This window comes from Mastomys coucha, unplaced genomic scaffold (assembly GCF_008632895.1).
Source record: "Mastomys coucha isolate ucsf_1 unplaced genomic scaffold, UCSF_Mcou_1 pScaffold20, whole genome shotgun sequence".
NCBI classification, from domain to species: Eukaryota; Metazoa; Chordata; class Mammalia; order Rodentia; family Muridae; genus Mastomys; species Mastomys coucha.
Window position 1 is genome coordinate 91,797,753 of NW_022196903.1, and position 11,994 is coordinate 91,809,746.

Here is an 11,994-nt window from a genome sequence, read left to right on the forward strand (position 1 = left end):
CAAAGAATTTGATTTTTTAAATGATTTTTAATGATACTCCTTTTTCAAAAACATCAAAGATCCAACCATAGACTAGATTATACCTCCAAAGTTCACTTGTTTATTAGATGTGGGCTAGTCCACAAAACTACATTCATATTGTACTATGTACTAAATCTGTTTGAGAAGTTTTAAAACCCAAGACATTTGGGTTTGATGGGTTGCACCCTTAATGATTCCAGCTTTCTGGAAGCAGAGGCAGGGCAGATCACTGTGAGTTTGAGACCACGTTGGTCTACATAGCAAGTTCCTGGTTAGCCAGGGCTACATAGTGAGAGTTCAAAACAAGAAAACCAAAACAACAACAAAACCAAGGAAAACATCCAAATGGCTTTTCTAGTCCTTTATAAGGACTGTTAAGATATTTCTTTCATTCCATGTCTTTAAAAAATATTTTCTGAGTCCCTACTTTTTGCTAGTACATTAACAGTGGATGGAAGAACTTGGCTCAAGCAACAGAATGGAGTTTACAATGAAGTCACATGGTGTCTTAGTTTGGTTTTCTCTTGTCATGATAAAGACCACAACCAAAAATAACTTGAGGAGGAAAAGTAATTTCACAGGTTATAGTGAATTACTGAGGGAAGTCATGGTCAGAACTCAAGGCAGGAACTAAAGGAGAGATCATAAAGGAAATCTGCTTATTGACTTGTACCCATGGCTTGCTCAGTCTGCTTTTTTACACCATCAAAGATCACCAGCCCAGGGGTGGCACCACTCATACTGGACTGGGCCTTCCCACATCAGTCATCAATCAAAAAATAACCCAACAGGCCAATCTCTTGGAGGCATTTTCTCCTTTTACAATCCTCTTTCCAGATGACACCACACATCTGTCAACTTTCCAAAACAACAACAACAAAACAAACAAACAAAAAACCCTAACCCATGTAAATGATAAAGGCAACATCACAGATGCCTGGACTCTAGGGCTCAAGGAAGGCCTTGACCTGCTGTTTTGACTCTGCCTCTCTCTCTGTAGATGGCTCATCTCTGTGAAGCCACCATTGGCAGTAGAGGGTAGAACCAGCATCCCTTTTTCAGTTCGTATGCCAAAGTCTATATAAGTAAAGTTTCTGTGTTAGTTCTGACCACACTTCCTTGGATGCGTTCATTAAGGCCCAAAGATGACCACACTAACTGTCTAGATCTGAGTCCAGCCTACTGGGTTCACTCAGCAGTATCTAAAAGATAAGGGATTGCTGTCCCAGACGCTGAGCACCATAAATGCTTCTAGCAGGAGAGAAGATGATTCAGGGCAGGTATGACAACAGATACCTGTTACTATCCATTTCAAGAGACTTGGACACATTCTACCTTGACCAATACAATGCCCTTCCCAGATGTTTCTATTTGGGAGTTTCCCCTTTTGTCTGCCTTCAAGTACTAGGCAATGGAAATGCAGAGGTAGAAAGTATTGACTCTCTCTGACTCTCTTCCTCAGTTAAAGCTAGTTTTCAATAAACTGTTCTCTATCTTTCACACACACACACACACACACACACACACACACAGAGAGAGAGAGAGAGAGAGAGAGAGAGAGAGACAGACAGAGAGAGACAGACAGGGAGAGAGACAGACAGACAGAGACAGAGATGGAAGTGGAGACTTCTATAGAGACTCTATGAATAAAGCTGAGCAGCAAGGCACTCTGAAGACTCTCCAAGCGCATACCTCTGAATGCATGGGGACTTTCCCCTAGGTCATTTCCAGTGCTTGCTGGCTCCTCAGAATGCATTCAGTTGCACGTAGCAGAAGCCAAACTCCATTGTCTTACACAGAAACGATGATGTGTCCGGCAACAGCCCGAGCAGTGAGCCTCTCGGAGGTGAGCTGGGTGACATCACCCAGCTGGTGGAGATTCTTGCTCCCTCCTCTGCTCAGTTCTGTTCTATGAGGTGATTTAGCGGCTAATGGCCCCAAACACAGCTTTGCAGTTATCAACAGGAGTGGAGAATTTCTCATCTCTTGGTGTCACTGGTGCAAACTGACAAGCTTAGCCATGGGCCACTCATTCTTGCCAGGGGATGGGAAACAGAAGGCTCTCTGTATGTGTGCGTTGAACTGGGTGGATCCTGTGCCCCAGGAGGGTTGTGACAGTTAATCCGAGTGTCAGATGATTGAGAAATACCTAGGAGAGGAGGAAGGCATACCTCTTGGTGTCTATGATGGTATCTCCAGAGACTAACAGACCATGAGCGATCTGACTTCATGAACGATTTAATCCAAAATCTGAACAGACGTTTTTGGAGTTGGGGGGAGCTGTGGAAATCAGAGCTGGTTGGAGGAAGGTCACTGGAACAAAATCCCTGGGGGCTGGATCTTCTCGTAGTCCCCTCCTTTTACTAATATCCTTTGTTTCCTGTATGTCTTAAAGGCAAGTGACATCAGCATATCCTCCCCGCCATGGTTTGTTAGAGCAAAACCTCAGAGACCGTGAGCCAATGGTTGAGCCTCCTACACTTAACTTGTTCTCTTGGTATTTGATGCAGAAGCTCCAAGCACAAGGAGGAGAAAGCAAAGCAGGTTTCCTCTGGAGTTTGTCCTTCCAGACACTGCCTTACCCACTCAGAGAAACAGTCCTTCCACCTCCTGAAGGCAGCTCTCCATTTGCATTTTCTTCACATGCCATTGTTTCTTTTTCCATCGGTGCCTTTTCTTTCTTTGTTTTGTTCCCTAAGCCAAGTTCAAATGGCTTCTTGTCACTTGGGTATAAAATATTCATATGCGTGATCAGGGGACAAGGGCTGACAAGTTTTCCCACAATATTGTCAATAGGAGCGTAGCCTTATTTTTTAAAAATAGATGAAAGTATGAGGGCAAGAGAATCTGTTTGCTAGGGCTGTGGAGATAGCTGTTTACATGCAGCCTGTCATCACGGCTCATTTACATGAGTGCTGGGGAGAATGAATGTTCCATACAAATTAACTTACAGACCGTTGAGTTTGTCTTCAAATGGACACAAATTTGTTTTCAGTGTTTTTGATGGTACTCTCTCTCTCTCTCTCTCTCTCTCTCTCTCACACACACACACACACACACACATTCTCTCTGTGTGTGTATGTGTGTGATGTGTGCATGCATTAAGTATATTTGCACATGGGTATACACATGGGCAGGTACATGTGTGAGGATCTGAGGTTAACTTTGGATGCCTTTCGTAATGGTTCTCCACTTTCTTTAACTGAAGAGTGCTCTCTCACTGAACCCAGAGCTCCCTGATTGCAGTTAGCTAGCTAGCTTGCCCAGAGGATCCCCTGTTTCTGCCTCCTGAGTGCATGGACTGCAGTCAGAACTGCCACACCTACCTGCCTTTTCTGTGCATGCTAAGGCTTTGAACTCCCATCCTCACCCTTGTGCAGCAAGTACCCTGTCCACTGGGGCAGTTCCCAGGCCCTGATGCATTTTTCTTAAGTTTCTTTCTTTCTACTTCTGAGAAAGAATATGATGCATTCACCTTTACCTATAGTTGATGGTTCAGTGTCATTTTAAAGTCATTATTATACATTACTGTCTTTGGCGCCCTGAAGATTCCCTGACAGTCTTAATTTTATGTTAAGAAGGGTTTGCAGCCCCATAGGACGAACAACAATATGAACTAACTAGTATCCTCAGAGCTCCAGGGACTAAACCACCAACCAAAGAGTACACATGGTGGGACTAATGGCTCCAGCAGCATATGTAGCAGAGGATGGCCTAGTCGGTCGTCAATGGGAGGAGAGGCCCTTGGTCCTATGAAGGTTCTATGCCCCAGTGTAGGGGAATGCCAGGGCCAAGAAGTGGGAGAGGGTGGGTTGGTGAACAGGGGGAGGGGGAAGGGAGCAGGTTTTTTTCCCTTTCTTTTTCTTTCTTTTTTTTTTCCAGAGGGGAAACCACGAGAGGAGATATCATTTGACATGTACATAAGGAAAATATCTAATAAAAATTTTTTTTTAAAAAATTGAGATAAGCAAAAAAAAAAAAAAAAAAAAAAAAAAAAAAAAAAGAGGGGGTCATAGAGGACAGCAGTCTTTGTCTCCCTCTCGTCCTTCCAAACTTTCTGCTAGTATACTGTTGTGCATTAGATCAATTAGGCCATTGCTAGGTATTAGAACTATGTCTTGGACAAGGCAATGTGCCACATGAAATTGTCTCAATATTCCCTTTTTGTGGGCACTATATAAGCTTTGGTGCTCTGATTTCAGCTAGACAGAAACTCTTTTCTCCTCTAATTTCCCACTCATCTAGTAGACTTTGGCTAATAGAAGCTACTAGATGTGCAACCTTGTTAAAGAAGTTTGACTATAATTAGAAACACAGGGCTGGCCGGGCGGTGGTGGCATATGCCTTTAATCCCAGCACTTGGGAGGCAGAGGCTGGCGAATTTCTGAGTTCAAGGCCAGCCTGGTCTACAGAGTGAGTTCCAGGATAACCAGGGCTACACAGAGAAACCCTGTCTCAAAAAAAAAAAAAAAGAAACACAGGGCTGATGAGATGGGACCCCAGTTAAAGGTGCTTGCAGCCAGGACTGATAACCGGAAGTTAGTCCCTAGAACCACACCATGAATGGAGAGAATTGACTCTTTAAGTTGTCCTACCATCACTTCTTGAGCTCTGGGTCATGTCTACATATGCACACAAATACACACACACACACACACACACACACACAGATGGGGGCAGGGGGAGAGGGAGAGAGAGAGGGAGAGAGAGTCAATAGTCAATAGACCAATTGATCAATTGATCAATTAATGAATAAATGGCAACACAGGGCAAACTTCATTAAGGTGATGGGATCCCAGTTGCTGATTGACTTGTGAACCATTCTTCACTTACTACTTGTTTCTTTCCATTACTGTGGCAAACAAAATATCTTTAGAAAAGTGGGGAGGGAGATTTATTCAGGCTTTCCATCTAAGGTTGGCTAGGTCCTTGTTGTGGGCCAATGGGAAGTCATAGCATCGTGGCAGAGCTTCTCACCTCAGGGCAGAAGAGACAAGGACAAGAGATACTCTTCAGCAGTGTGCCTCAGTGGCCCACTTCCTGCAGCCAGACCTGGCCTCCTACTTGTTCACTGCCTAACCCAAGTTTGAGCCTCAAGATCAAGCCATCAGATCATTAAACCTTGTGCCCACGGGGGACAGTTTTACAGTTGATCCGTAACAGATACTTTGTACAGAGTCCATTAGATTGGTCCATTTCAGATGATGACCATTGTTAACTGTTTTTGTAAAGGCTTTGGAAGTGGAGATGCAAAATCAAGGATACATGTTGGTACTTATGATAGAACAGATTTCCATAGAATGTTTTGTTGGTGAGAATCCATACACAGTATCATTACTAATAATCAGATATAATTTGGGGAACACATATCTACAAATGAAAAAAGTGGATTTCTGTTTTGAATGACATAGTATTTTGTATTATAGGGAACCCAGAGGGTTAAATAGGTTGCAAATAGTCGCTCATACAAAGGACCTGCTCAAGAACAGGTAAGGAGATGGATTTGGCATGTGGACCACAGTTTTAAGAGATTTGGACTGCAGAATACGTTAACAATGGTCCCTGAATATGTCACTGTTTTCCCACTTAGTACAGAACTACCCTGGACTTGAACTGAGCATATAGCAAAACTGCTGGGTTCCATACTCCCCACCTCTTTGCAACTTATGTGCCCTTTCCATCAAATTCTACACAGTAGGATCTGAGCAACATCCTGCCCCTTCCTACCTTTAGTGTGTTGAAAGCAGCAAGAGCTTCCTTAGAAGGAGAAAAAATGTTCTCAGTTGAATATTGTCAAAGTGTCACACTGGTAACCTCTGGGATGCATGTGAGTGCCCAAGACAGAAATGGTTCTGAATAAGATGTGGCCTTGAAATATTTTGTTATGACAATTTAGCCACATTATACAAACAAATTATTCTCTTTACACTTAAAAATAAAGGTTTTCTCTTCCCCGTTCCCTTTCTTCTTTTTTCTGCTCTACTTCTTTATCCTTTTTGTCAATGATATTAATTCATAATTTGCTCTATTTCCTACTACCCCTATGAGTCAGTAATCTAAATTAATGAGTTTTTTTCTGCTTGAGCAAAAAATAAATTAAATTTTCCTTTGTAGCTCAGATAAGAATAGTTGAATTAGAATTTAAAAGCTGTCTATGGACTGGATATGTTTCCTAAACAAAGCTTGTGAGATGTAGCTGTTCCTTTGTAATAGCGAGGAACAAAAATCATGGGACACGTAGCTTCCTGTGATGGGTGAAGCCGGCCGGCAGATGCTATCTGTTTATTTGGATTATTATAAAAGACTGATGATAGTATTTAATATTTATTTCTTTTGTTGGATGCTGAAGGTTTTCTTTAATCATACCTAGGTTGAGGTGAAAGACTGTTGGCAAGAGAGCATTATATGTCTATACGTTGTACAAAACAGAAATTATACATGAAGGACTGAAATCAGTGCAAGTGCTACTACTACTGCCAGAGCTGAGATTCGTTGTGGTAAGTGAGGACTATGCTGGCTTTTTCCCTTTCCAGTTTGGGTGTCTGCAATATATGAGTTCTTGCTAAAACCAGAGCCTTCTCCCCGCACCCCCAAGAAGTTGGCTGTCTGTCCAGAAGAACAATGTGCTATGAGAATCCCCTGAGACTACAGAGTGTTTCAGGATACCTTTGTAGTGTTCTCTCTATGTCCAGTTTCTCCAGTTCTTCCTTAGGTCTTTCCAATTTAAAAATAACCTCAAGGTGGCAGGAATGTCATCCCTACTTCATCCCCTCTTAAAGCCACTGTCCTTGATGGCTCTATTGGTACTTTAGTAGTTTTGTCTTCCTTGGAGGCAGGATTTCACCTTTCTCCAGAGACATTTCTTGAGTTTGGGGTGGTTTCATATTAGAGGGCTTGCTTAGCACACAGAGGATCTGCTTCTGACAGCAAGCACTACTAGGGGAGTAGGGAACCAGAGAGTCACAGAGACACACAGAGAGACAGTCAGCCCTTGGTAGCCATAACTTATAGCCAGGGGAGGTTCTGAAAATGAAACTCATGTTGTAGCTTCTGTGTCCTCAGTGAAAACAGCACCCATTGGTAGGTTCTGCCTATTTGCGCATACAGTTTCCTATGGGATGAGATGCTACAAGTGTGCCATTTAGCCCAGTGCCACAATTACGGGTAGGTGGCTTTTCTCTCTACTCCAGCTTCAAGGAGGACTACACTTTAATAATTTACCCCTCCCAAATAAAACATCCATCCCTACAGGAAGCTTGTGAGTACGGGAGGAGACGGATACTTCCCAGTGCTCACCCAGGAGGAGCCAACTCTGCCCACTCATTTCCTTTCATCTTCTTGTCCCTGATTTAATCAAGAACTTCACACATAATAAGTTCTCAATCAATATCTCAGTCAATGATCAATGCTATGTGCGGTGATGTATGTAATGTGAACTGGATGCCTGTTGTATTCTTAACAGAATCCCAAAATTTGGAGGAGGGTTAGAAATAACAATTCCAATGAATTGCAACAGAGTGCTCACTGTACTATACAAGCTGAAGTAAATGGTATAAAATTATGTTATACCAAAAAAAAAAAAAATGAGCCAGATTACAGGAGGTAGGCCTGTAATCTCCAATAGTCAAGAAGATAACAAGTTCAGGACAGCCTGAACAATTTGGTGAGATGTCATCTCAAATAAAAAAAAGTTGCAAGAGGGCCGGGGTAGCAAAATTATCTATTGTGGATGAGTTCAAAAGTCTCCGAACACCCAGAAGACCAAAGAAAGCAACTGTATTTACTGTTGAGTGATGCTGATGGGGCAGAGCTTGATAAGGGAAAGCAAGTCAGTCACTCTAGTCCACCACCAACTGTTTAAGAGTATTTGTAAAAATGAGCTGTGTGTTAAAAATGTCAAGGACTTTACAGTAAAAAAAAAAAAAGAAATGTATCCTGGAATTTAATTAACATCTCTTAGGTCACACAGGAATGTCCCTGCAGAGCCCAGACTGCTTGATATTTCACAGTAATAGTTCCTGATTTTTTATTAATTGAATCTGTGTGGGGTCCAGCACTGTCTTTTATGTCTTGCTAGGTCATTATTTGTTGGTTTGTGGGTTTGAACTGGATCTTGTTATATAACTCAGGTTCATCCATGACTGACTATGTAAAGCATGCTGGACTCAAACTCATGATGCTCCTTTCAGTACTTAGATTATAGACTACTACACCCAGCTTGTGTGTGTGTGTGTGTGTGTGTGTGTGTATTGTACCAGGGATTGAACCCAAGACCTTACAAATGCTCAGTAACTGTTCTACCCTTAAGCTTAAAACTAAGACTAGAATGTTTTAAAGTATAGAATATTAGAAATCTTGACATATTGTAGGTGGAGAATGATTATTGAAAGCACAGTTTGTTGTTATGATCTCAAGGAAGTATGCTCACTTCTATAGGAACCATCTGAGAACTACCATGGCCACTTGTGAAGCAGAATCAGTGCTATGAACCCCTTCTCATGGCTTTTCAGGACAAATAGGGGAGGCAAGCTAATCATGCTTAGGGCTGGCTAGTTTCTGGAGTCTCTTTGGGACCAACAGCCAGGGCTCAGACCTCCTTGACCAGTGCCTGGCCTTGAGACACTTGGGGCAGTGGAAAGTTACCAGGAGCAACTGGAGGTGTGAACTCTGGATTGCTTGGTTTAGTTTTGCAAAACGTAGTTATGGGAGACTGTAGTCATTTCCCAAAGAGGGGCAAAGGTGGTAATGTTATTTGGGGCCAAACCAGGGGTAACATATACATATTACCAGGTTCCACAGAACTTGTGCACAGGACAGATTGCTAAAGATTCATGTTTATAGATACAATAAATGTGGTTAAGATACAGTGACTCGCATTTCAGACTATACAAGATATGAGCTGAGACAAAGTAGGAAGAAAAGCTGGGAGAGTATTTGCATAATGGAGGCTAGATGATAAGAATGTTTTGGAATTAGACTACTAGGATTATAGGACATTGTGGATCTATAACGTCTGCTGAAATGTACATTCCAGATCATGAATTTCATGTTTTATAAGTTGAATCTTAATTTTTTAAAATGGGCCAGGAAAGTAAAGAGAAACTATATAGAAGCTGTTCTAGGCTAGAAGGCAGACATTTTAAGGTTTAGAGAAGAATTCTCCTAGACTCCAGGCTGGAGATGGACCTTACAAGATGCAACTGAGTTAAAAACAAGTCTTTAGGGATGAGTAAATATTTCAGTGGGTAAGTACTTGTTATGCAAGCATGAGGACCTGAGTTCAGATCCCAGGGACCCGGGGACTCACACGAAAGCTAGGCCAGAGGCTTCTGCAATCTCCATGTAGGGGAGGCGAAGAAAGGCCTATTTAATGACTCATCGAGCCATTACATTGAGCCCAAAATGTCCATCTCTGTCTTAGAAATTAAGATTGTTTGAGATAGTCAACTGATATTAGCTTCTGGCCTCCACATGGAGAAGAAAACACACATGGTCCATGTATGTACCACACCTGCACAAAAAGAAAGGGAAGAAAGGAAGAAAGTTGTTGGAGCCATGTCTGGTGGTGTTGTCTCTACTTCTCAGGAGACTGCAGTAAAGAAATACCAAGTTGAAGGCCAGACAAAAATATAGAAAGAGTAGAAGGCTCTTCCAGTCAAGTGATACTTAGATCATGGCACACAGCTGGGAGCATTAGGCCTACTTTAGTTGAGTATCATCAATAAGGATATTGGCTAAGCTATTGATTTGTGTGTAAATAAGCCATTAGTTAGCCTTGTTCTTTTCTGAATACACACTTGTCTGATTACTTATATGCAAACACTCACATAGACATTCATACTCAAGCATCTACTCAAAGTCAATAGAGAGCGTTTGTTGAAGGCAACTAAGCCACCGACTCTGGAATTCTACATGATGATAATAGTCTAGAGCATGGCATTCATATATTTATGATAAAAGGAGAAATAGAAGTTTCCTGAGATTTCCAAAATGCTAACCATACTGAGTTTAACAGACTGTGTCTTATTTTGAGACAATATACTTATTTTTCCTAATTGAGAAAATATTCATCCTCTTATTAATTTTCAGACAAGGGCCCTGCTGCTTTTTATGAAGATGTTGGAAGATTATTAGTTTACAAAACCCTCAAATGGTTAGTACCAACCCTTAAAAATCTGTAATTCTATTTGGAGTCTATGGGTTTTACCCACAGAGGAGAAACTCCCACAAATGTTGGTTGATTTTGCCTTTGCTATTTGCATTCCCTCGCCTAGAAGAAACATAGAGTTTGGGCTAAAAGCTGTCTTCCTCACTGCAGAACCTGGAGAAAATAATTTATCATTCTGAGTCTTAGCTTCATCTAAAATATATCAAGTTACTGGGAAAGCTCTGTCTGTAAAATACTTGCCACATAAGTAAAAGATCCACAGAATATCTACCAAACAACACCTTTGGGCATGATAGCACACATGTGTTATCTCAGTGCTGGAAGAACAGAGACAGGTGGCTCCAGAGAGCTCCCAAGGTCAGGTCAGCTTAGCCTAATCAGTGAACTACAGGCCAAAGAGAAACTCCATTTCAGAAAACAAGACGAATGACTCTTAAGGAACAAACCCAAATAGACTTACTGCTTCCATATGGATGGGCATATGTGTACATGTGTACCCCACACATATGCACAAGGGGATATAGACAATAGGGTTATAAAGAGATAAATAGGAAACTAAACTAGAAGGATTAATGGGAAGGAGAATGGGAGGGCAGGTTTAAAGAGGGAATATAAACTATTAACACTAACGGTCTTTGGAAAAGTTATGAAAACCTACTACTGTAGAGGCTTACTAAAATATACAACTATAATATAAAAGAATTTAAATGGAATTACCATATAATGGGGTAAATAATAATTAGATATCATATGTTATAAAATAAGACTCCTAGTACCATGTATGGGTTGCATCTTTTTGAGTCTGCAGCCAAAGGGGTCATATAGACACCCTCAAAGATCACATGCTGTTGCTAATAATATTGGTTACCTCTCTAACATCTCAGTAAGACCATATTGCTGAAGAAAATACATTTCAGCACCTAGGAGGCAGAGACAGGTGAATCTCTGTGAATTTAAGGCCAGCATAGTCTATGAAGTGAATTCCAGGATAACCAGGGCTATGTAGAGAGACCCTGTTTCCAAACAAACAAACAAACAAACAAACAAAAACACATAATACAAACTGAAAGAAGTATGCTTAGAGCCAGTTCAGAAATTGTTCAGGTAATTTTTCACTAAAAACCAAAATTTACTGACTACTTGTTTTGAAAGTTGTCAGTATCTCAAATAGCAATTTTTCAAGCCAAGCATTCTAATGTAATATAATACAAAAATATACTAATTTGATGCTACACAATGGTAGCAAAATATTAAGTGTTTGTTTTCAGTAATAAAAGTGCTATGTTTCAATATGAACAGATAACTTTATATCTACAGTAAAACTACTGGAGATCATAACACAAAAGTCTCAGATCTGAGCTAAGAGGTTCCCAGCATCAATTGTTGGCATTTTTTAATGCATGGACAATGCCTAGTGTTAATTTTATGTTCAGAACTAAGGCTGTAGTGAGGTTGTACAGTGCAATACAGGCTATCCCTGCTAGAAGGACCTCGGATTCATGTGGAGACAGTGAGAACCCAGAGAAAAGAATATATTTGGTAGGAGAGATGGAGCTTTAGACAGTCTAACCACCCATTTTGAAATATCTAGAAATAAACAAAACAAACAACCCATCAGGCAAAGATCCTGCCGAGAAGAAAGATAATCTTTAACCTCTCATATGGGATATAACAAAGATTAGAGAGGCTGATATTGAGGGCCATCTGCCTTCTGTCCCCCATTATCTATTCTCTATAGACTCCCCTGTAACATAAACAAACATATCCCCTAGGAAAGAGATGAGAGCCCAGACTTTAAAAGTTAG